Below are 27,096 nucleotides of genomic sequence, written 5' to 3'. Positions count from 1 at the left end.
AGGAAAGCTAGAAAGAAGAGACCCAAATTACGGAATCAGAGATTAATAGAGAAATGTTCAAAACAGATGCAGAGGGAATTCAGAACATTGATAAAGGAAGACCTTAAAATGTAAACTGCTACTTCATTTTCAAATATCGCTCCAGAACAGGTGCCATATGCCTCAAAGAGAGTAGCAAAGATAAAGTGTGTCCCCAAGCATAACCTACTCATAGCTGGAACTCTGAAGGCAATGACCCCAAATCTCCTGTGGCCTTGGTGCACTTGTGTGTGTGTATGTGTGTATGTGTGTTCTATAGCTGGTATTCTAGGCAATTCTATTAGCTGATCTCTCATGAACACTGACTGCTCACAATAGCAACGCAAATTGTTTTCTCCTTTGTGTCCAGAATCTGGAGAGCCTGTTATTTTCTCTGTTTTGTCCTTTTTGCAATTTATCTTTTAATCGAAAAAAAAAATGTTTTCACTTTAAGAAGTAGAATTCTGAGCCAACCAGAGCATTGAGTTAACAGGACTATTCATCCCTTTAGAATTCTGTTTTGATTGATAACTATTAGAATTTTGATTTAATTCTGGTGGGTAGGAATAAAGCCACAAAGATTTTAATATTATCTAATAAAATTTTTTCTTTAAACTTTTAACTTTATCAAATGTTCCCCACCTGTGTATTCCTTTATGCCTTACTAGTATTTCAATATTATGCTTGTTCCCTTAATCAATTAAAATTGTTTTTGTTACAACAAAATGAAGCTGAATTAACTATTTTTGAGTTGCTAGAGTATTGTCCCAGCACCACTTATATTGAATAATCCATATCTTTCCTAATTTTTGTAGTTCTTTCCCCAGGAAGACAATTAACAATAGAATTTCAGCAGCCTAAATAAACACCATAAGCTTTTAAGTACCGAGTTTTCTTGATCTAAAATACAAAGAAAGGCTTGCCAAAGTTAAAGTACTGATTATTAATTATCAAAAGGTTAATATCCATAAATCTAAAAATAAAATTAAAATGAGAAGTATTCGATTCTTTTGAAGTCTTTGTAGTGGAATTAAATGAAGGGCAACGAGTTCAGCTAAACAACTCACAGGGTTTCGAAGGACTTAAGATAATTTCATGTGAAATTTTAAATTAAGAATAAGTAGTATGTAAGTATACATGTATGTTCGTTCACACCTACATGCATATGTATCTATGTGTATATCTGTGTGTATGTGCCCATCTGTGTGTGTCTGGGTATGTCCATGTATTTGTGTGTGTGTGCCCATGTCCATGTGTGTGTATGTGTGTATGTGTGTATGTATGTATGTATGTATGTATGTATGTATGCATGCATGCATATCCATTTGTTTGTATGTGTGTTGCTTGCATTAAGTCCTTGCTACTCAAAGTGTGCTACCCTAATCAGTGACATCAGTCGCATCAGGGAGCTTTAAAGCATTTGAATTCACTCTTATTAGAGTTTAAGAGTAGAATGTGTCTAGAGTCCCAGCACTTGGAGGAAGAGACAGGCAGATCTTTGTGAGTTTGAGGGCAGCGTGGTCTAAACAATGAGTTCCAGGACAGCCAGAGCTATGCAATAGAAAATAGAATTTAAGACTAGAAGGATAAGCTAGACATAGTGTTAGAGGCTTTTAATACCAGCACTTAGGAAGCAGAAGAAAATGGATCTAAGTTCGAGGCCAGCCTGATCAACATAGTGAGTTCCAGGACAGCCAGGGCTACTTAGTAAGACTTGGGGAGTAAGGGTAGTGGAAGGATGAGTAGTGCCATGGAGTGCTATCTTCTGAACAGGACATAGCTGTTACAGTCATGACCTCAGCAGCTGTGGTCACCTGCACACCATCAAGCCATCTAATCTCCAGATGGATGGGAGAGGAAATTGTGAGCCCCATCTCTGACTGAGAAGCTACTGGCAGCTGATGGTGACTAAAGGACTAACAGTTTCTAGGGCATAGCCTCTAGTAGGATGCCCACACAGCCGTGGATAGCTCTACATCATCCACATATAGGCAGCACTAATAGATTCAATGAGGGAAGAGGAAAAGTAAGACAGGGAGACATGTATACATCGAAATCAAGAAGCTATGGTATGATCCCATTTTGGAAAGTGTTCCAAGAAATGAAGCTCTTTTAGTTTTAGCTAAAGAGCAGTGCCCACTAAACAGTTCTATTCAGTGGGTCTGACAGACACAGACAGCTGCAGGGACAAAGTCGTTTGGTCCTTCACTCACTGGTTGACACTGTTTCATCACTGTTGAAACTCAGCCACTTACTTGATTTCTGCTTCTTTCATGCCTTAATCTTCTTCCTCTTCACCATTAATGTTTACTGGCTGTTTCTTTCTATAACTACCTGGCTACCGAACTCTATTATGAAGAACTTCACCTACATCTTCTTGCCATCAATTTGCGCGTTGTCTGTCCTTGGTGCCTATGGGGGACCCATTACTGGGTCCTTTATACTTGGCCACTGCCAGTGGTAATGACCTTGGAATGACCTCCGGTTATAGAAGTCTTAATTGTTACTCGTGCTTTTCTCATATTTTAAGATTATGACTGTTGTCTTTCTCAGGACAGGATGGGAGCTCTGTTCCTAGCAATAGAACTAAGTGTGCTAAACTGTTCAAACCTCTTCCAAATGCACCCTTGTGAGTGATTAATAAATAATCAACTGTCCATACGAATAAGTCACACAGTACCCAGGAAATATGGACGAATGTACAATTTCAGTATTATAACCACAATCTTGTCCACAGCAGTCCATCCTGTGTCCAATAAAACAGTAAGTTATGAATATTTTGCCTATTTTCTTTATACTGTTATTTCTCTTCTGGACATATGCATTTGATTGTTTTCTAGTCCCTGGGTTCTTCTGTCATCTCTCTGCTTGTGGGTTAGCATCTCAGCCACTCCGAGATAAGTGCACACCAAGAAAGAGATTGCCAGGTGTTTAGCCATGAAGATAGAAGCTACTTACACAGCCCATCTTCCAGTGGCAACTCTCAGGCCTGGATTCTGCTGTCTCCATGTGAGCATTCCAGAGTCATTGCAGGTGATTAGGACACAATAGTTGGTGATAATTTATTGAGCATCTGCCAAACTGGAAGGGAGGTGAGAGATATCCTTCTCCCGAAAAGAGCTCACAGTCAGCTAAGAAGATAAGCCAGACACTGTAAAGAGAAAGCAGATATTAAGCACCAGAGCTTCTAAGTAGGAGTGAAGAGAGGAAGGATGGGGCAGTTTACTGTAGTGTAATGCTGTAGTAGTGCCCATAAGGACACCAGCAAAGTCTGACCCTTAAATGGCTCAGTCATTCATTCTTACAACCAACGTTACTGAGGACGCAATCTCATTTAATCTTTATGGACCGACAATACTATTCTCATTTCACAGATTAAGAATGTGAAGACTAGAGCTTCAAAATCACTTTCCCATGGCAAGACTGAAAAAAAGAGAGCATCAGTAGTGGGGAGCGCTAAGACAAAAGGTTTTAAATCAGCTTCATCTGTGTTCTACAAGACAGGCAGAAAATGTGTGGGGTTTCCAAAGTATTAGAAAAAAAATCAGGTTGAAAATGTTTGCAGTTCAGTGAAACACATAAAAGTGCAGATTTAACGCACTGAACAATATGAACCCAAAGAAACCCACTGTTTGACACATCACAACCAGAAAACCTTGGAAACTGAAAAAGAGAAATTGTTCATTGTGTATAAGAGAAAAAATAATCCTGGTGGCAATAGGTTTCTCCTCATAAACCACAGAGGCAGAAAAGGAGCAGCACTTCAACTGTCAACCCGGGCTCATGTCACTCAGACGGAAATCATCAGGATAACTATGACAACAGACACTGGCAAGGACGGTGGGGTGAAATTGTATTCACTGACAGCCTGTGCGCAAGCTGACGCAGCTGTTCTAGAAATAAGTATGAAGGCTTGTCCCATCTTCCCCAGTCCTAGATGGGTACACAAGATTTCTGCATCCTCCACAGAGATATTTACACACCCATGTTCATTGCTGCCCTAGTGCCAACACCAAGGGAACAGAATCAAGCCAGATGTCCATCTGCTGACGAGCAGATAATGAAAATGTGACAAACATATTAAATGAATTTTATCTAACTATAAAGAACAGAGAAATCTGGAAAACATTAAGGAAGAGGAAAATGTTTTGTTAAGTAACCCAGACTCAGAAAGACTTGATCTCTCTCATATATGGATCCTAGGTTCTAATTTATATATATATATATGTGTGTGTGTGTGTGTGTGTGTGTGTGTCTAGAGGACATCAGTAAACTAAGGGACCCAGATAAGGGAATGAACAATGTCTTAAGAGTTATAGGTAGGGGAGGTGTTTATGATGGTGAAGGGGGCCACTATGCAGTGGCCGTGTTTAAGCAGAGATAGACAGCATGGAGATGGGCAGAGAGAATGTAGAGGGTGGATAGTCTGGATGAAGGATGTGCAATGATGTCATAGGGGAACCTACTTTATAAGGCAAGATTTTTTAATTTTTAAAAATTAAGGAGAGAAGATCAAGATCAACAAGACTTTTAGCAAGTTAAGAACTCACCACCCACCAGTCCTGACAATGCAAACTTGATCCCTGAGAACCACATGATAGAAGGCGAGAACCAACAAGACTTTCACACAGACAGCAGGCTGTGTGTCTGCACACACAGAGAGAGTAAATAAATAAATAAATAAATAAATATGTGTGTGTGAGAGAGAGACAGACAGGCAGGCAGACAGGCAGACAGGCAGACAGAGACACAGACAGACACAGAGAAACATAAAGTCCAAAGCAAGAAAATTGAAAATTAATAAGAAGACAGAGCAACAGAGATCAAAAACCCATAGAGAAAATCAATGAAGCAAAAATATGGTTGATTGAAAAGGCTAATGCAATTGACAAATGTCTAGCAAGACTGGCAAAAATTAAAAATTATGCAAATTATTCTAATCAAATATGAAACGATCACCTTCAGACTATTAAAGGAATACTATGCACAATTCTAAACGCATAAGTTTGACAACTCAGATGAAATACTTCAGAGTTAATGTCACTAATAATTAGACAGGTAGTATCATATATCTCCCAGTTAATGAACAAAGACAGGCAACATCACATTTGTGGGGTAACTGGAAGCATGAAGTTCAGTCTTAGAGAGCATTAGATAAATCAAAGTTGAAAGAAATTATATAAAGCACTTCCTTGCTGTTCTGTGAACCTTTTCCAGGGGAGACCTGAAAAAACATCTACCACCCTAGGGAAGGCACCAATGGCAGACCAAAGTAACAATCACACCACATTCCAGCGTGAGTCCATATGGGTTACTTACAGGAGAATGGACAGCCCAACGCAACCTCATTACTGGCAAGTGTCCACCCCCACCCCTGCAGCATGGGAGAGGCCTCAAAGCTGAAACCCTGGAGCCTTCTGCACTGCGTGCAGGCAGCTTCAGGTTGGAGAATCACACCCCCGCCCCCTTACAGCTTATACAACCTTGGGAAGAAAGTTTGTGAATCTGTCTTCAGAGACTTCCTGAGATTTAGAAGTTGTTTACTCCTTGGGTCTTAAAGAGCCTCTCTTCAGGGTAGAGTTTTTCAGTTAGGGAAAAGTATTACATAACACCTGTGTTCTTCCAAAATGTCAAACAAAGCTCTTCCTAGCACAGGGAACAGGCTGACGATCTCCCTGTGAGTTACTGGTCAAGGAGGCTGCTGGGACCCCCAGAGCAATACAGACAGCTGTCACTGTGGTTGGTTCCCTATCAGAACTGGAGAGGGCACAGGCTGTGGTTGTAGAACATAGAGAAATCACGCTAGAGCTGAGATGGATGCTCCCTCACCAGAAGGTATCATGCAGGCTTCTGAGGGAGAATATTGTTGTTGCTGTTGTTGCTGTTGCTGTTGAATTTCTACTTTTAAACTTATTTAGTTTATTATTTTACATGTATAAATGTTTTGCCTGTATATATGTATGTGCACCATGTGTGTGTCTGGTGTCCACAGAGGTCAGAAAAAAGTGTTGGATCCCCCGGGACTAGAGTTACAGGCAGTTGTGAGGTACCATATGGGTGCAGGGAATCGACCCAGGTTCTCCGCAAGAGCAACAAGTGCTCTTAACCGTTAAGTCGTCTCTCCAGCCTCCATAGAGAAAAAGTGTATTCATCAGTCTGACTTAGCTGTGAATTTTGAGTAACACTGTGGACCAGCCAGACAAGACATGCCTACTGATTCGAGTCTGCTATGGGGATAAACAAACATCTCCTGACTGAAATTACCGTCTGCTCCATAGGAGACTTTCACATCTGTTACTGTATACCTGGCCAGAAGTCAGTGTCCAGGGAAGTCACAGGCTGGGGGACTTCCTGTTGTGATTTTGCTAACTCAATGTGATGTGCCCATAAAATTGTCTTCTAAATAATTATGCTTCTCCAGATAGATTAGTGTTGCTGTCAGCTCTGGTCAGAGCCGAGTCTTTCTGCAGTTGGCAGTAACTGCAGAGACTCACAGCTGGTCAAAGCCATGACTGTAAACGGCTGGATGGAGTAGTGTTTGGAACACTGTCTTCTGGGCATGGGATGGCTGAGGTACTCTTGATTTCACAGTAGCTGTAACTATCTGCATAAGCCTTGCACAAGTTTGGCCTGTCAACATCCCATCACAGAGAGAGGAGAGGGGAGAGGGGAGAGGTACACAGGGTCTCACCCCTCTCTGTCATCTATAAGCAGTCAGTGGTTGCTGGGGAGAGATACTTTCTTCAGTGATATAGTCACCAGTAAGCTGTCCATATACCAGTAAACAATCCCCAATGCACGCATGCTAAAGAAACCCTAATGAAACCTCTGAGTTGCCAAAAATAAAAACTTAACCAGACAGCATGAAAGTGTGTGTGTGTGTGTGTGTGTGTATATATATATATATATGCCTATTTGTTTTATAGCATATACTTATATTTCATAAATTTTATATGTATCTTCTTTTTTTCTTCCTTATTGACTCCTTTTTTAAATTGGATGTTCTATTTACATTTCATATGTTATCCCTATACCCCATTCCCCCTCCCACCCAGGAACCCCCTATCCCATCACCCCTCCTCCTGCTTTTCTGCAGATGTGCCCCTACCTACCCCCCCACTCTCATCTCCCTACCCTCAAATTCCCACCCACTGGCGTGTCCAGCCTTCATGAGATCAAGGATCTCTTCTCCCACCTATGCCTGACAGGGCCATCCTCCCTTACATATACAACTGGAGCCATGGAGTGCTTCCAGGCTGGTGGTTTAGACCCTGGGAGCTCTGGTTGGTTGGTATTGTTGCTCTCCTCATGGGGCTGCAAACCCTTTCAGCTCCTACAGTCTTCACTCTAACTCCTCCATTGGGAACCCCATGATCAGTTCAATGGTTAGCTGTGAGCATCTGCCTCTGAAAATGTCAGACTCTTACAGACCTCTAAGGAGACAGCTATATCAGGCTCTTGTCAGCATTCTTAGGGATTCTATTGGTGTGGTAACTACCATGACCTAAAGCTTCTTGGGAAGCAAAAATATATTCAATCCATGGTTGGTTGAATCCCCAGATGCAGAACCTATGGCTAGAAGGGACCAACTTTAGTTCAACAATAAAAACTGAATCAAAACCTCCATCCTGTTAACAGAATCAAGTAAAACAAGACCTTTCCTACCCAGATGGATTTTCATAGACAAATGTCTCAGCACAATGCTTTATGGGTCCACTGTACTCAAGAAAAGCTAGCTGTTGCTGGGCTTCAGTCCATGTGATTGGAGCATGGCTGCCTGAGTTCTCACCAGCAGCTTCTGAGCTCTCCTGGGTGTTCCTGAAGCAGCCCTGCCCACCCTCTTCTCAGGGAGGCAGCTGCCAGCATCCCAGCTCCCCTCTCACAGGTTCTTTCTCTTCTGAGAATTCTTTGAGCCAAACATCCATTGAATCATTGGCCAGCTCTGGCTACGCTCTTACATATGTTGACAATACATAACCCTTAAAATACCAACTAATTAACTGGGAGAAAATTATCTTCAAGATACATAACGATCTCTAGGTTCATGTGGAAAATTGTGTCTGGCTCGGTGAGCACACCCGAATGTCCCAGTAGAAGTATGTTTATAGGATAAGTCCGAAAGGAGAGAATTTACATGGCCAAATAGTAAAGTGTTAATTTACTTGTTGCTACTGTTTTGTGTCCTGTCCATTACATTAACCCAAAGGAAAGGGAAAATGGCAAAAGTGTTGGTGGTGATGTAGTGGACCAGGCTGAATGATGACCTTCGAAGGTTGAGAGTGTGTTAGGATTATATCCGCATCCTTAGAACTCAAACATCACCTTATGAGGCAGGTGCTGCAGGTGTCTAAATTAAGGCTCCCGACAGGAAGAGCTTTTCTAGATTTTCCTGGCTGGCCCTAAATGTGATCACATGCATTCTATGAAGAGGGGGGGGAGGGAGGTAGAGGGAGATGGAGAGGGAGAGGGGGAGGGAGAGAGTAAGGGGGAAAGAGGAGGGAAAGGGAGAGAAGGAAGAGGGAGAGGGACAGAGCGAGACAGAAAGAGACAAAGAGACAGACAGACAGACAGACACACACATACGCACACACACAGGAGACAGAGAGAGAGAGAGAGAGAGAGAGAGACAGACAGACAGACAGACAGACAGACAGACTGAGACTCAGGTCACTCAGGGCATGCTGTTGAGGTTGACACCTGGTTCCCCCCTCATTTTCTGTCCTCATGAAGTGAGCAGCTTCTCCTTGTCATGCTCCTGCCTCCACGAGATTTTACCCAGGTTCATAGGACCAAGAACTGTAAATTAAAGCATCACAAATTGTGATCCTCAAATAAATATTTCCTTCCTGAAGTTGTAGCACATGCACTGTGATTTTGATGATATAAACATATACAGACAGCAGACTGGAAAGTCATAGGCTAAACTATTTACTCCATGTCATGACTCAGTTCAGTCAAAAGCTGTCCTGCCTTTCTAATTTTTCTACAGTGAGTCAATAGGTATTAGTTTAAGAGTAAATGTCATATTAAAACCTTCTGTTTGGAAGTGGACAGCCATGGGGCTCAAGGCTCACCTTAACAAATGCTGGAGAAAGTGCAACTGAGGGGCCTGAGTAGGGACAAAGGCAGAGAGGACTTGAAGAAAGTGTGGCAGGACTCTTGTGGTCTGGCTAGCGGAGGTACAGAAGTCAGCCAGAGGAGGATAATCTAATTAAAGAATATAGTCAGCTCCAGTCTGAAAGAGCTGTGCAGCTAGCCTGCTGAGATAGGGAAGGATCACCTGACATTTCTTGCTTCACAAAGTCAATACTAGAAAGAACAATTGAGTAGAATGTATAATTATCCCCTATGTGCGGCTTCCATTTCTCAGAAAGATCCCATTAATTATGTGTGTCCCTACTCCACTCTCTTCAATCCACATAGTTAGGAAAAGACATCCATATGTACCGTGAGTTTGACTGTGCCTTAACTGGAGACAGGTAGGATGGCAGGAGTTGAGGCTAGTCTAAGCCTCCTGCAGAAAGCTCCTCTTACCTCTCTTGATATTCATTTCCAGAACTCAGATTTCAGCTCCTGCAGCCACAGAGCTTAAAATGTTCCACATTCGACAAACAACTGTAGATGAAGTGCCTGGTGTTCCTCAAGCAATTGCTTTTGGTCCAGGAGTTGGGGCGTGAGGTCATGCTGGTCCCAGTGATGCTGGAGAGGACTTTTATTGTCAGACAGAAGGTTTTCTGAGTCCTGTAGACTTTGAACAAAGAAGCAGACATCCCTTGAGGCTGTTGGATGTCATTTTGTCACCTTAAGAAGCAAAATGAAAACAGGAATGCCAGGATGGGGCAGAGAGAATCCATGTGCACCCTACCTAACTTCCAGTTATGTGAGTTATGTGAATTTGCTTCTACTCCTTTGTGTTGGTCTTTTTTTTTCTTTTTAATTAATGTTTTTCCTTTGAATTACTTTCTTATCTTTGTGTGTACTATGTGTATCTATACGTATGTGCACATTGATGTCTGTCTACATTCGCACACATGTCCTGAAAGGCATGTGTAAGTCAGAGGACAACCTTGAGTACTGAGCCTCACCTTCCACCTTGTTTGAGACAGGGTCTTCTGATGCTTTTTTTCGTGTTGTGTATGCTAGGCTGGCTATCTCATGAACTTCTTCAGAACCTCTTGTGTCTGCCTCCCATCTCCCTATGGTACATTGGGCTTATAGATGTGTGTCACAGGTTTTATATGAATGGTAGGGATTTGAACTCAGGTCTTGATGCTTGCGTGGCAAATCCTTTACACACAGAGTCATCTCTTCAGCTCTAGTTTAATAGGAAAAAAGCAGATTTTTGTTGTAGCAAGCTTCAAAAATATCTAGAATGTCTAGAATTAAAATTATTCTGGGAGAAATACAGTGATGGGCACTGAAGTTTTGCAAGTGGTTCATAACTGGGTTCAGATTTTTATTTTTATCTAGTGATGGAGTTACTGTCTCCCTGGATTCCTGGACAGGAGGGGGCAGGTGTTACCTTTCTGGCTGTGGAAGGTTGTTTGTCAGCGCTTATCTTACTGTGGTAAATATGTGTCAACTAAGAATGTCTTATCTTAGTGCAGGGTGTACACAAATCAGGATCTGGAGTTTTATGTTGCAACTACCAACAACCCAAACAAATGTTTATCTTTTGCTGCACAGCATGTCTCTTATGGAAGCTGGGTAGACAAGGTCTGCTCTCAGGGAACTAAACTGAAGGGTTTTCACAGTCCCAGGTGTTCCTGGTATTTCTATTAGAGGAGAAGGAAGATCTCTAATGTGTTACAGGTAATCAGCAGCTTCACGCAAGGGGCGGCTTTACAGACACGTCCAGTTACACCGAGCCCTACTCTCAGAAGCATTTTATGCTTTGACTAATGTTGTTATCTTGAATCTTAAAATAATTTTCTGGCCAAGGTGCGCCACTCCACATTTTTATTTTTCAGCTAACTCCAGGAATTATGCAGCCAACTTTGGTGATTTGTCATTTACATACTATGGTGGTTTAACTGAGATGTCCCTCGTAGTCCCTAGCATTCTGATAGTTGGTCCCTAGTAGGTGGCATTGTTTGAGGAGGCATAAGGTGTGTGGTCTTGTTGGAGGTAGGATGTCATTAAAAGCAGGTGTTGAGAGTGTTCAAGATGTGAAATCTCAGCTTGCTACGCTGGCCACCATGCCTGCTGCCACCAGACAGCTTCTCTGCTGTGAGGGACTCTTCGTTCTCTGCAACTGTGAGCCCAGAAAAACCCACCCTTCTCTAAGTTGCCTTGGCATTTTGTCACAGCAACAGAAAACAAATTAATAATATACTTATACTTCATTGGCCAGAACTGGCTACATGGCCGCATTTTAACAGCAAGGGAGCAGAGAGATGTGTTCTAATTTATACCCACAAAAGGAAAACACCAGCAATACAAAGTAAGCAACATAGATGTTGACAGCAGAGTGTCTGTCATAAAACTTGTTTTGTGAGTCAGAAGGCAAGCTGCTATTTGGTATGCAGAACTCTAGGTTGTGGGAAGGGCTTGCTTTCAAAAAGTTCACCAAGATCTTTTGGAGAAAAGCTACAAAGATTCTAACATTTATTTCTGGAGAGTCTAGTTGGTATAGACCAAGGCCAAGGGCTCCAGGATCAGTGGCATAGGATGGGACTCACCATCAAGACCAAGGCTTATGTAAGGGTACTTGCTCTGGGCTAATGTGAGCATGGCTGTGAGGCCAGCACCATACTGGCCAGCTCTGGGGCACGGTGATGGAGCAATGGCTGGTGAGAACAGCAGCCTGGGATCTCAAACATGGGGTCTTGCCTGCAGCTGGGCAGTGAAACCATCAGCAAAACAGGATGCATAGGCCCCGTCTTTGGTAAAATGAGAAGCAATAGACTCCAGATTTGTCAGAGTTCCAGATCTCTCCTTTGCTGGCATCTGGAGAAGGGATTTTCCCTCCTCAAGCAGCTTTAGCTTCTGCAGTTCTTTGTGTGTAGAGAAGACATTGAGAGAGGGCAAGGAACCTCCTGCTAGTACAGTGGGTCTCAGCCTTCCTAATACTGCAGCCTTTTAATACAGTTCCTCATGTTGTGGTCATCCCCAACCATAAAATTATTTCATTGCTACATCACGACTGGAATTTTGCTGTTATGAATTGTAGTATAAATATTTAGTATGCAGGATATCTGATATGTGATCCTGTGAAAATGTTGTTTGACCGGCTAAAGGGGTCACGACCCACAGGTTGAGAACCACTGTGTCAGTAGCGCATGAGTGATTAATCAGGAAATCTGAGGAGAGATGCTTCCGATCATATCTGGAGTTGGAGAAGCAGCTCACATAACACCTCATAGCTTACCTAGATAACACATCTGGACAGAGTTATTCGAAAGAGCCCTTTCAACTTGAAAGGGACATGGCTCTGACTGCTCTGGGCAATGAGAACAGGTAAGCAAACATAGGCTAAGCTAAGGCAATGGCTTTGATTCGGGGACACTGAGGAACAGTTGCTGGGTAGGGGTTAAGTTCCTGGGGCTGGGACAGCCAGAAAGGAATGGCCTGGGGTGAGTTCCTTTCCTAGAGAAGCTGGGTCCCAGAAGACCAGCCTTGAACTGTGATGTGAAGGGCTGCAGACTTCTCTCAAGAAGATACGGCAGGGATTGAGTGGTGACAGCTGTGACAAGAGCCAGCCTGGCTTGGGACAACACCCATTACAGCTGTAGCCTTTCTTGGGTTCTTACCTCCTCTCTCCTCCAGGTCACTTCTGCCTATCCATACCTCTCTCACAGCTGTTTCTCAAATTACTGCTCAGCCATCTGCACCTTTGCCCCTGTCCTTCTGCCCCCTTAGGTTGCCCCTGACCCCCATTGACCTCTTAGGGATGGCTTCAAGCAAGCTTCTTCTACTACTGCTCTTTTGAGTGTGTGTATGTGTGCGTGTGAGTGAGTGCCTGTGTTTGTATGTATGAGTGTGTGTATGGGTGTGTGTATGGATGAGTGAGTGCATGCATGTGAGTAAGAGCATGCGTGTGTGCGTGCGTGCGTGCGTGCCTCTGTGTGTGTGTGTGTGCATGTGTGTGCTAGGGTCAACCTTAGGTGTTGTTCCCGAGGTGCTATCCATCCTGTTCATTGAGATAAAGTCTTCCAGTGGCTTACAGCATCTGAGCATTGTGCTTTCAGACCACATAGACCACAAGCATTTTGGGATCCAGGATCCCTTGAGTCCCCAAGGCTGTGCATTCTGCTTAGCATGGGCACCTGGGCTGAATGCAGGGCAATGGTTTCACTGTCTATCTTCTTTCTAATGTTCTTTATGTGGAGAAAATGGAAAATTGAAAGCCCATGTGCAGATTTCCCTGAATCTACAAATCTGAATGGGACTGATTCAGCTTTCTATGGCTACATTTGCTGGGAGCAGGCTTTGCCACTGAACCACTGTAGTGGGTTACAGAGGTACGAGGGGCAGGGTAAGGGTACCAAGGCTGTAATAGTGTATGACTGGAGAGTGGATTTGTTCTGAAGCCAGTGTCTGCACAGGGATTTCCAGTCCAATACCTGCAACTCTGGTGGATATGTGTGGTTATGGCACAGGAGACAAGTCTCTCACTGAGCTGTTAAGGGAGTTTTTGACTGTTGTGTTGAGTTAGTATGGCTCTTTCAATGTTTTTGAAAGTTTAAGTGCCTGGATACTTATATTTATTTTTATTTAATTCAAATACTCTTCACTTTTTAAAACTGATCCATGACTGGTACTGCATGGTTGTAGAATATTTGAAAGATCAACTACACAGTGTGTTCATTTCACAGATGAGAATACTGAGGCTGAGGAAATGGGTCAGGTTGGGTGATAGCAGCTCCAGGGCCGGCACTCGGGATATTTTGTTTAGTCTTGTGCTCTTTCTCTCACACCTAAGTGATGTGTCTTCCTTCTCTTTCCTAGATCTAAGTGATACATCTACCTTCCCTTTTCTCCCTCTTTCCTGCTTTATTCTCTAGGATGACTCTCCCCTCAGCAGGTGGAATAGGACAGATTGGTATAGATTTTAATATTCATATTCTACTTTCATTCTGCTGATGACATGCAGAGCCAGCTCACAGTTTGGGCCTTATGTCCTGCTTCAGACAATAAGCGTTAGCTTGGCCACACCAAGCTGACATCATTTCTAGTGTCCTCACTGGGCATTCTGTGGTCTTTTCTCCTTGACCCCTCCCTCTTGCCATCTTGAAGTTTTACAGGTATCAGGATAACAGGCACCTACCTACATTCTTGGGGTATAGCACTGTGGTGCATGTAGACCCCAAATTCTGGCTGCCATCACTGACATTGTTCTGTTAGGTTTTTTGGAATCCAAGGTCCATCTTCTGTGGCAGAACTGCCTGCCTCACCTTAGAGTAGTGGTTCTCAACCTTCTTAATGCTTTAAATACATTTCCTCATATGTGGTGACCCCAGGCATAAAATGATTTTTGTTGCTACATCATAACTGTAATTTTACTACTGTCATTAATTGCAATGTAAATATCTGTGTTTTCCAATGATCTCGGGTGACTTCTTGTGAAAGGGTCATTTGACACCAAAGGGCTCTGAACCTACAGGTTGAGAATGTCTGCCCTTGAGACTCTCCTCTAATGATACAAGAGAGGCAGTGTACAAATGTTCCATCCCCTTTCCCCTGGAGTGGGCAGCCCTGAGTTATGTTCCCTCTCCTCAGCCTTTCCCTGTAGGCTTAGGCTCTAGTGGACTCCTGGTTGAGGAACCCTGTGCTGACTGGCTTCTCCTTCATCTCCCACTTTACTCCTTGCTCCTCTGTTAGCCTCTGCCAGAATAACTTTTCAAAAATAATTTGCTCTACAATTCATGTTAGAATTTATCTTATCTTGGGGAACCCATAGGAAGCAAAGAAGTTCTTCAGTGGGATGAGAAGTTCCCCCTGCCCCCCCCCCCCCATGCTTATAAGGCTAACGTCCTTGAAGAGTGTAGTTAAGGAAGAAGGTTGGTGAGAGACAGCTCGAAGGACCTAGATGGAGAGCCCTTTAGGGTCCACCAAATGCCCCTTGCAGGTGGGTCTTGAAGGCCCCAGGTTCTGCACTGTTGTCTCAGGCAGCCACCACCTGAATCTCTTACTTTGGATCCATATCTGCTATGGGTTGAATATGTCTTTTCCAAAACCCAGATGTTGCCAATGTGATGACATTCAGAGGTGGGGTCTTCAAGATACAATTAACTTTAAGGGCTCCTTTCTCATGAGCAGGATCAAGGACTTTATAAAAGAGGCTTTACAGAGTCCAGTAGCTGTCTTTTCTGCCTTCCTCCATGTGAAGGACAACATTCCTCTCCTGGAAGGTGCGGCCCTAACCAGACAATGCCACTGTTGCAGTAAATCTCCAACCCAAATAAGCCAGTGCAAAGAAACACAACTTAATTAATATGAATACAAGCTGTGTGCCTAGATTGGGCAGATCTACCACTACACTACTATATTTCCCATCTATGAGATCACTTATAATTTGTGGTTTCTCCAGGCCATGTGCTTCTGCTCCATTTTCCTTCCACCTCCTACTCCTCCTCCATTGTCCTCCCTTCTTCCCTTCCCTCCTTCTCCCTAAAACTTTTCAGCTCCGCCTTCCCTTCCACTGCCCGATCATTTAGCCTTTATTTTACATTAAAGTGGGGAGAAGGTTCATAAGAAGTCACCTGAGTATGTGATTCACTCCTACTCCCAGGCAGCCCCTCCTGGGAAAGTGGAATTAGCATCAAAATACAAACAGCACCAGGGCTATCCACAACATGGCCACTTACTGGAACCCTTCCTTGCCTCTGTAAGTGCATGCAATAAGTTCTTATTCATACATCGTCAAGTTTCAGTTATTCTGTTGTGGAAGCAGAAGGTGACTAGGACTCCTCCATAGGCTCCATTTCCAGGAATGTCTCCAGTGTCAAATATGGTGCTTTTACATCTGTCTCATCAAAGAGGTATCTGGTCACCCTGTGAAATGATAAACTCTTAGGTAAATGATATCATCATCCCCAACTTACTGTTTGAACCTATCTATCCAATTTGTCGAATGCAAAGGTTGTTACAGGGTTGCTACATACCTTTGGCTATGCCTAAAATTTTGTATAAATTAGCATAGAACATATGGTCTCGGTTGTAGTCTGTCCAGAGCAATGGTGGGGTGGAGGGTTTAGGTGAAATGAAGGTTGGTAATGGCCTATAACCTAGACCTGCAATCAGTCAACCCCAGGGATTGACTTCTCTTTCTTTTATTTGCTCTCCCTCTTTCTCCATTCTCTCCTCTCTTCTGTCTCCTTTTCTTTTCCCCTTTCTTCCTCTCTCCCTCCCTCACTTCTCTCTTACTTTCAATGAAAAGTAAACAAGAAAAATGATAAGAAATGTTAAAAATAGGAGTCCATGGAGCTGTCTGCTACATCCTAGCGTGAGATTCCTTGGCCTCTCCACCCCTGACTCTCAGCACATGGCAGGACCCAAGTCCCAGTCCCTGGGGCCTTGCTCACTTGCTCCTCAGCCTCCTTTGGCCCGAGGGCTCTGCCCTGAAATCTAGCCTGGCCAAGAGCAGCCGACAGAGCAGAGAGTCAGAGTGACCCACGTATGCTGATAAGGTCTCTGTTTGTTGATTCGGGGACTTGCTTATTCTCTAAATAAACTTTCTTGTTTTAAACTTTTCTCTTTCAAGCGAAGCTGAGTGTTTCCCTGTTACCATTTCCCAGGGGAGATGCTGTGTTTCTCTTTGTATAAATTTATATAAACTGTTCCCACACTCAGACCCACCAAATACTAAGCTCCTTTGATCCCTAGACTGGCCACGGAGGAGGGCGCTTTTGCTGTGATAGAACTTGCACATCCTCTTGGAGTCTGTGGGGTTCATGGGAAGTGTGAGAAGCCTCTGCTGCAAGAAAGGAGCCCTGCAGCACTGAAGATGGACGGCGCTCTCAGGTCACATCAGAACTGACTACAGAGTAAGAAGGACACCCACCCTGCCTCTGTTTTCAAAGATGAAGAAATTGATGTGAATGTGTGTGTGTGTGTGTGTGTGTGTGTGTGTGTGTGTGTGTGTATGTATCTCATCCACAACTACATTGTAACCATGTGAGGAATAGGAAGTCTAATCTATGTGCTCACCCCTCACGCTTTTCTGTCTCCTTAGCTGGCAGTGCAAGCTCATTATGATATCAGCAACTGCCATAAAATAAGAAACTCTAAAACTTAGGGATAAAAATATCTCTTTACTTAATGGGTGATTTTTATGAGTTGATAATTCTGAGTGAGTGAGATGTAAGTGGTTGTTGTGATGATCTCTCATAGGTCGGCTCGAGAACCTGAAGTCAGCTGGCCATGATGGCTTCACACAACTACACGATTGGCTGGCTACTGGCTGGTGTGATGGACAAAACCAAACCACATGGTCTCTTATACTCAAGTGGACAAGGCCAGGCTTGTCCCAGGGTGGTAGTTGTGGGTTTCCTAAGAGCCGTAAGAAGGAACATTCTAACCCTCAAGCACACACACAGTTGTAACTGCTGCTGCAATCATCTATCTGGTTGATACGGCTCAGCAGAATCTCCAGATGATGTATTGTTGGCTGATGGTCTGCTGTAATCTCTGAGTGAGCGTTCTTAATAATAATATGGGGTAAGTTCAAGGCTATAAGCTATATCAGTCAGCCTAGTCTATTGGGGACAGTGATAGTTAAATGGTCAGTGGGAGACATCTTGTCCTCTCCCCATCTCTCAATACAGAGTTGGCAGCCTGAGATGTCCTGTAGCATGGGGACTAGGACCTGTGGGTAGTCCGTAGGGCTGTAGCTTCCAAGCTTCACTGTGGCCTCCCGTATGTACAGAGCAATGTGAGCAGGTGCAGTGACTTACACCAGCCCTGTGCACAGATCAGGAATGCTCCACATGTGGTGGCCTGAGGCAGCAACAGAACAAGCTTAGACGCCTTCCAGTTTTTAGGATGGACTTAATTGAATATCAGTATGGAAGTATTTCACAAACTTTTAAGTGCTGAGCCAGTATTAGAGGGAATGTTCATTTTAGGGACTATAGTGGAGGACAGCCATCTTCTCAGATGGTTTGTGCCTTCTGCAGGCATTTTCTCAGGACTAAGTCATCCAAGGGTACACATTAGGAAGTTGGCAAGATGTTGACTGTCCATTCCCAGCTTGGCACCGTGTGGCCTGCAAAGCAAACAAGAGCCATGGAACTTACCAGGGAACTTTCTGCCAGGAAAAGAGGAGGCAAGTCTCCTTGTACAGTTGTAGGCAAAGCTGAAGGTACCATACCAGGTGGAAAATGGATGACTTCCTCTTAGACTGCTGTGCCTCCCATGGACTCCTGCAGAAGTTTAGGACTGAGAGAATTTATGATCAAGTTGAAAGTCCAACTTATGAAGTGTGACAGCTGTTGTTTACTGTGGTTTCATTGGCCTTACAGAGAGATACATAAAAGGAGATATGGCATGCCTAACATCCTTTTCATCAGGTAGGCCAGCATCTACTCAAGGAGACATTCTTGTTGGCTTCCTCAAAACATGGCTGCTGTGGTACTTGTGGGTCACCTTGACACAGAGAAATCAAAGCCTTTTCTTTCCTGAAGCATTCCATGCTACTCAAATTTGGGAGATCCAAAGCCTGCATGGCAGCTCAACCTCCTTGTAATTTACTCCATAGTGCCACAGAAACAGGGTAACATGAAGGCTGAGTTCAAAGGCCTTGCCAAGCCCAGGCATGCTGCTAGCCCTTTGTACCCATGGATCTACTATTTACTTCTGCTTGTTCTTGCTGTCCTTGAGTTAATGTTAGCCCTCTTATTAACGTTCACAGGTGAAGGCAGAATCCAGGGGTAGAGCATGGGGCTCCTTTTGTACTCAACTTGAGCTCTAAAGAAAGCCTTTTACAGAATGGTCATTGTGGAAGGCAAGGGTTTGTGTGTTTGCTGAAGCCAGGTACATAAAGAAGCTCTAAATTTCCCACAGCAGTTCTTCCTATATATGGCAGGACCAAGGGCATCCCCTTAGGATCTAGCCTATGAACATACCAGGGTGTGTGTCCTATGGCTATGGAAATTGGGTGGGAAGTCTTTTCTGAACTGAGTCGATAATGCTATGGTGGAAGAATGGAAATTGAGTTGAGAACTGATCCCTATCTTTCCTGAAGGGAAAAATCTTAATGACAGGATTTTGTGTGGTTGGTCAAGTCAGGCTTGCAAAGTCTAGGCCAGAGTGAACTGTGACTGTCTACCTGGTCTAGGAGGTATAGGTTTCCCAGTAGAGTGATCTGTACAACCAGAGAAAAAGACAGTTAGGAACTGGGTCTCCAAGAAGCCCCGAAAATCCCTGTTTTAGTTTCCCATGGTCTCTGCTATGCTAAGAAGGTCTAGGAAAGCTCTGTAATTCTAAGAAAGGAACAAAGAAGGGATTGAGGAAGCATTGCAGCCAGAGGTTCTGCATGCTTCCACAGGATGTTGGGATTCCCAACAGCATCTGTGAGAGAGCTGGGTAATGGTGGCCTAATGCCAAAGGCAAAGTTAAATATATGATTGAGAGTTCCTCTCAGACTTGGCAGCCTCACAACCTCTAAAAGTCCCAACTGCAGGGCCCAACTGAGCCCGGGGGTGATTGAAATTGGGCTTAACAACCACATCCCACTGGGAGATATTTCTTATTTGCATTCAGATTGACTTCTTACCTTATTAATTCCCCTAAGAAGCCTCTGGACTAAGTACCAATTTCCCCTGAAGGCTGACTCAGAAAGGCACCTAATGGCCTACGTATTATTTCCCTCAGCAACAAATTAAGCTAATGAACAAACTCTGGCTATTCATTTCTTGTTGCTGGCTGGGGGTGGGAGGGCAATGCTTGAGCAGCAGCCAGAAAGGCAGGCTCCTAGTTCTCTGTCAAAACAGTATTTCCTTTCCTCTATTGGTGAGACCCAGGAAGGGGGAAACATTGCTAGTTTGACCAGCCCACACACCCAAAGTCCTTGAAAACGAACCTGAAGAAGGGTGACTCCCTGAGAATTCCCTGTTTTCCACAGTTGGGGCCCCTCACTACTCAGATCTATAACTTTTTCTGTGGAGCAGGGTAGGAGGAGGCAGCAGGCCTCCTAAGGCTTTGCCCTAACTCTAAATCATTCTGTGGGTGCTGTCATGGAGACAAGGGTCCTTGCCTTTTGTGGGGGAGCCCTCAGTACTGAACACCAAAGATCATGGCTGGACTACACATACCAGGAAGCACAGAATGAAAGACTTGGGGAAAAAGATATCTCTTGGAAGCCCAGTGTTGAACAAACTCCCAGTATGGCTCTTGTTACACACCAAAGGGAAGACTAAGGCTCTGGAAAGTTGCTGGGGAGGGATGCAAGAGGGAAGTTAGGATGATCTTGTCCTCTACCAGTCCTTCTAAAGGAGACTCCAGTAGATGGGCGAAGAAAGATAGCTAATGAAGAATATGCTACTCATTTACATTCCATGTTGACAGCCTAGTGCTAGTGGAAACTGTTGGAGACAGGACATTTGCCTTAGAGTTTTCTCAACTGAGTGGGAAAGGAGCTGGGATATTTATCTGCTACTTCTGACCATCATGGGCTGATGCTGAAGAACTTTGTCCTCAAACAATGCAGGTTTGTCCTCTGTGTGGGTGGAGTGGTCACCCTGATCAGAAAAGCTGCCAGAGAATGAACTGCAGGTTTCTCTAAGAAGCAACCTCTGGTGTAGAGAGATGAGTTTGGGAAGAGATGGAGGGCATCGGATGAGCCCTGGTCCATCAGCACAGGAGTCTTCCCATGACTCCCCCACCCTCTCAGTCACTTTGCGCCTGTAACTTGACTCCTTCCATATTGTTCTTCCACATACCCAACACCTAGCCACATTCTTGAGCTGGTCTCTCTGGATTTCACCCACCAGCTTCTTGGAATTACTCCCAGCTGGATTCCTTACCCAGAATTATAAAGGTCTTATAACTGTCATGGACCTCCTCTTCCAACCCTGAAATACTTGTTTTATTCTAGCATCTTCATTTGAATCCCAACTTAGCTCCTAAAATGTATATTTCAGATCTTGTGTGTCTGTGTGTGGGAGGGAGTCTGTGTCTATGTCTGTGTATCCACAATTTCAGTGTGCCCTGAGCACCAGGTTTGTAGTTAGCTTCTTCTTGCTGTTTCCCTGCCAGAGTTATCCTTTTGTTCCCTTTTTGACATAAGCAGTTGTTACATATGTAGTGGTTTGAATAGTAATGCCAATCAGAGGCTCAGATATTTGAAAGCTGGTTCTGATGCTTCTTGAGTAGGTTCAGGAGGCATGGCCTTGCTGGAGGAAGTGTCAGTGGGGACAGATTTTGAGGTTACAAAATAAATCAATGACTGTGCTTTGTACTGACAGTTCAGGATGTGAGCTCTCAGCTTCTGCCACAGGTACCATGCCTTCACTAGGCCATCATGGATTCTAACCCGCTGCAATTATGAGCCCAGGTAAACTTTCTTCTGTAAGTTGCCTTGACCATGGTGTTTTATCACAGTAATAGAAAAGCAACAAATACAATCAGAGATTATATCAGAGATCAGAACTGAGAATCAAAAATCACATGAACCCATGATGATTACTCACGTTTTGGGAGAGAGAGAGAGAGAGAGAGAGCTCGTTTCTGAGATGTAGATTTTGCCACCTATTAATTACCTTGCCTGACTTGGACAAACCTAAATAGTGAAGATACTGAGTCTAAGCAAGAAAGGATGGCAACTTACCTATAGAATTTCTGGCCGTTCTCTTACAAATAAAAATAAGATTGGGAATTGGAAAGAGAAAACAAAGTAGGCAGTTATTGGAAGTTGAAAGAATAAGCCAAGTTAATACTACTGAATGGTGCATTTAAAATGTAAATTTTATGTGATGAATATTTAAAACCACAATTAAGACATAAAAGAGGAAAAGAGAAAATATGTGTTATAAAGAACAAACTACAGAAACAAACCCAGGCAAACAAGGAAGCAACAACACTGACACTAACCTGAGATAATTGTTAGGAACTTAGGGACTGGTAATGAGGGAAGAAACTTCTAGGTTAATATGCTGAGATTTTGAAGAGGCAGGATCCTGGCACAAATTCTGTCTGATCCTGGATCAGACAGATGGTTCTTTCCGGAAGAGCGAAATTAAGCCTCTGGACAGTTCTCACAAACACCAACTCTGGCAACAGAGTGCGCTTGCTGTTGATGTGCTTTGCTCAGGAAATGAGCCAACTGAAGAGAAGCATTCTGGGTAGGAAGTGGATGGAGGTCAGGTTTGTCCTGAGGGAGGGATGGAAGAAAGCTATCAGGTCTCCTAAAGAATGGCCGGTTTGGTTCAGTGAGTAAGCCTGGAGGAAGTATGAAGTTTTGCCCCAGAAAAACTAAAACCAAAACCAAACAACAACATGTAGTCCAGGCTGGCCTAGAACTCTATGTAGCTGAGGTTGGCCATCTACTTCTGATCTTCCTGCCTTCATCTTCTTGAGTGCTGGACTTCCGGAGGTATACTACTACACACAGTTTGAACTCAGTTTTAAAGTGTATTTACGTATATGCAGATGCAATAAATTTAATATGTATTTGTGTATATGCATATACAATAATTTAAAATGTATTTGTGTATGTACATATGCTAAATAACTTTAAGACATATTTGTGTATGTGCACATACAGTAACTTTAAGTTGTATTTGTTTTTGTGTACATATAGTGACTGATTGCTGTTGCAACCTCATGTTCTGAGACAGCACTTTGTCAGCACTTGACAGCGAGTTCTTCTCTCACTAAGCTTAAGCATTAAGAACTAATGATATATTTTTCCTCCGTTTGACACAGAAGAGAACTCCCATTAAACAGCACAAATAGTCTCTGTTTCTATTGCCACCCACTCCCAGATGTCTCTAACCTCGGGAGCCAATAAAACAGTATGTGACTTCCGGGGCTTTCTGTGCTCACGTTAGGACTCAGTGAACCCTCGGGACTGCAGCACACTGCAGCCCATCATTCCCCAGGATGTTTAAGGGCAATTGTAACCAAATGTCTAAACAACCACCATGTGTTCAAGGCACCCAAATAGATGTTATCAAACAAATTTACTCTAGAGTTTTGTTAACTAACTCATGTGTATTTTCAAACACACAAAGATTTAAGACTTTTTTAAGAAGAGGGTGACTTCTTTGACGACCCTGTAAAAGTTGGCAATCACTAGTCGCTACTCAACAGTATCAGGGCTAAATACCTAGCTTTGCAAGTCAGCCGAGCGAGCTGTGGGTCCTTCATGGATACACCTGTCTGTTGGGTAGGAAGTCATCCTTCAGGCGTGATGCATCCTTGGGATCTTCACCACTCAGTTAGATATGTTGAGGCCTACGCACTGCCACGGAATGAAGTTCTACCTCTCTCTCTAACCTTTCACATACTTTGCGAGCTCGGCACACAGCTCTCCCTCCCTTTGCCCAAGCATATACTCCATTCATTCATCACACCCTGGAAGCTCACCCATTGCACACGTATTTGACACTTTTTACCTGGATTTTTGCGAATACTCCATTTCATTTTTAGGATTTTATTAGTGTGATAGATTATATATAACAACAGGTTACATTATAGCATTTCATACATGTATATATAATATATTTTGATCACATTCACCCTCTCTTTTCTCCTCCCACTCTTGCTGAGCCCCTTCCTCTTTCTAGCCAGTCCTCTTTGTGCTCTCATGCTATTTTAAAAGCTCTTTTTTTTTTTTGTTTTGGTGACCTAATAGTTTAATTAGGATTACTTACAGTGGCTTGGGCGAGGGGTTAGTTACAGGATCACGGATCAACGTTTACATCACTGAAGAAAATGCCTCTCCTTCTCCCAGCATCCACGAATTATCCATGGATCCTCTATCCCTTGGGAACGCCCCTCCTGGAAACTGTTAACTGCCTGCAAATATAAAGAGAGGGGTGGGAATTCTATACCCCCCCCTCTCACGACGCAATATGGACAGGACCAATCTTCCGTAAATTTTGAGTTCAAGAGTATGGTCAGTAGACAGGCCCTGAGTAGAAGATAGTGTTCAGGATCACACACCCTTCCACTAGCTTCTGAGTCCCTTTGCCTTCTCCACTGTCGTGGTCTCTGAGCCTTGGATGGGGTGACACTGCTGTCTTATTTAGGGCTCAGCACTCAACAGTGGCTTCTCCTAATCACGTGATCAATTATAAGTCTCTGTAGTAACTGTTGCTGCTCCCATCCTCGAAAATCTGAGAAAAGCACTATTTGGGGGTGTAAACAAAGCTATTTAGAAGTCAGTTTTACGGGCAGAGTATGTCCTTTTGGCCAAACAACAGCATAGCTTACCAACTAGATTATGACCTCTTCAGCTGAATCTTAGGTACCAGATGTGACTTTCTTTACTAGGGACAGGCCTTGAATTGAAGAGAGCATTTGGTTGAACCCCTTAACAGATATGTCACCATCACAGAGTGGCAATGTTTTGTCTGGTTACAGCTATGCAAGACTAGACTACTGATGACCTTCTCTTTGACCCCAAAGCAGGTTGCATATCACTTTCTGGAACCCTGAATGCTAGTTAGCAGGGAAGAAGCGTCCAACTCAATTCCAGCTTTATTTTTCTGTGTCCTACAACCAAACCATGCAGTGTCTTTGGCAACAGGGTCCTACAGTCCAATTCTGGTAGGCAACTAGCAGCAATGACAATATTGTTTTGGGGGCTTCAGTGGCTTTCCTGGCCAACAGCTCACAGGGAAGTCATTCACCCCTAGCCTTAGGATTTTTGTTTAGTGATCCATGGCTTCTGTAAACCACTCTAGCTACCCTTGCAGGTTATTTGTTCAAGTATCTTTTGCAGAAGTGGCTTAATGGTTATGAAATCTGCAAGCCTATTTTTACTATGGAAAATTTTTCTTTCTCCTTCTATTATGACAGACAGCTGTGCTGGTTGTCAAGTTATCTGGATTGGAAGTTGGATAGTCTGCTCTTCTGATTGGCCTTGACATCTCTCATGACTCTGCTTCTCTCTTGCCACGATCAATACTTCCTTTGCTTCTGTATATTTGATGGTTTAATTATAACATGGCAACAAAAGCATCTTTTCTGTTAAACACCTCCAGAATCTAGACTGGTATCTCTTTCTTTCATTTTGAGAAAATGTATGCTGTGATTTTGTTGAAACTATGTTCTTTTTGAATAAAATTCTTCTCCTTTTTCTATGTGCGTGGTTCTTAGATTTGGTCTTTATACAGCTCTGTATATCCTGAGTGTACCATCCACAGCGTCTTTATCAATGATCTTTGTCTGATTCCTCCATTTCTAAGCTCAGGTATTTTATCCGCTCTTTGAGTTACTCTATTGGTAAAGTTTTCCACAGAGCATTTTAATTTGGATTACTGTGTTTTTCATTTTCAGTATCTCAGTTGATTCATCTTCAGTATTTTTTTTTATCTTTTTATGAAATTACTCTTCCGTATCTTACCTTGGCATCTTTACTTAATTGTAATTTCTGTGCACAAGTGCACATGAGCATTCTCTTGGGATAGTTCAAGAGTTTATTTTCTCTTTTGACTTTTTCAACATACTTTTAGTTGTTCTTCTGAGTTCTTTGGGATCTCATCTAATAGTGGGATTGCTATGTTTTGGAGACATTATGTTGTCTTGGTCTTTCGTATTTCTTATATTGCTGTGTTGAGATTTATGCATCTGGGATAATTCATTGTGTGGATTTAATTGTGAGATGCACTCTTTCAAAAGTCCATGCAGCTCAGGTGGGGCTAAGCTGTGGTAGAGTTAAGTGGATGGCTTAGGAGTAGATCCTCAGTTCAGAAGCTCAGAGTGTGTCTTTGATGCCTGGTGTGTTCTCTAAATAATTCCCAGAGTTTGATTAACTTCTGGAGCAACCATAGCTGCTGGGTGTGCCCACTCTGCACACATTGAACTGATTAATTGACAACACAGATCCTTTTCATTTCCATAACTGTTGGAGGATAAACAACCAGAGTAATGGGAGCTCCAGAGGGTGAGTAAAGAAACCCATGCTTAGATTCTGGCCAGCATCTGACAAAAAGAGAGATAGTTAAAAAAAAAAAAACAACAAAAAGGACAAGGGCCTTTCTGTGGTGGTTTGAATGAGAATGGCCCCCATAGGCTCATAGATTTGAACATTTGGTCACCAGGGGGTTCTATCTGAAATGACTATAGGGGACCTTGTTGGAGGAATTATGTCAGGCCATCCCCCCTCTATGTCTCTCTGTCTTTCCTTCTCCCTCCCCCATCCCCCTTCCCCTTCTCCCTGCTGCCTGTGGATCCAGATGTAGAACTCTCAGCTACTTCTCCAGAATAGTGTCTGCCTGAGTGCTGCCATGCTTCCTGCCATGATGATAGTGGACTAAACCTCTGAAGCTGTAAACAAACCCCAATTAATGCTTTTTAAAATTAGAAAAATGTTAATGTCATGTTGCTGTGTCTGTTCACAGCAATAGATCACTACTGCGACATTTTCTGACTCAGGTCACAGAAATGTGTGTAGACCCAGCTGAAACACATTGGGATTCATTGGGACTATGCTGACAGCAGGGATTCTGGGACTGAAAAGTAGTGTCTCAATAAACAAAACATTTTTCTGCTCATCTCTTTAGCATGCTTAAGGTGAACCCACCTCTGTAAGGGTGGTCCCTGGGCTAGGCAATTGACCTGGAATGTTAGGTCTCTACCTAGCCCAGAGATTCTATTCTTTTGACCAAAAGGAGTTTTCTTCTACTTTAAAATTTGTGTCCTTCACAAATCCATATGTTGAAATCTGACAAGCAGATGCCTTGTTTCCCTGCTGGCTCCTCCTTGTCTTGTCTTTTCCATTCTTTTCCTTCCCTTCCCTCCCCTCCCCTCCCCTCCCCTCCCTCCCTCCCTCCCTCTCTCCCTCCCTCCCTTCCTTCTTTCCTTTGTTGTTTCAACAACCTGTTATTATTTATGGGCACAAATTAGAAACCCCCTTTCCTTGGGGAAGGCCAGCGCGTGTCTTGGTCTGCTTTGAGTTGGCTCTGCATT

Source organism: Grammomys surdaster, unplaced genomic scaffold (assembly GCF_004785775.1).
Source record: "Grammomys surdaster isolate TR1022 unplaced genomic scaffold, NIH_TR_1.0 129, whole genome shotgun sequence".
In the NCBI taxonomy this organism is placed as follows: Eukaryota; Metazoa; Chordata; class Mammalia; order Rodentia; family Muridae; genus Grammomys; species Grammomys surdaster.
Note: the sequence above shows the minus strand (reverse complement) of the source record.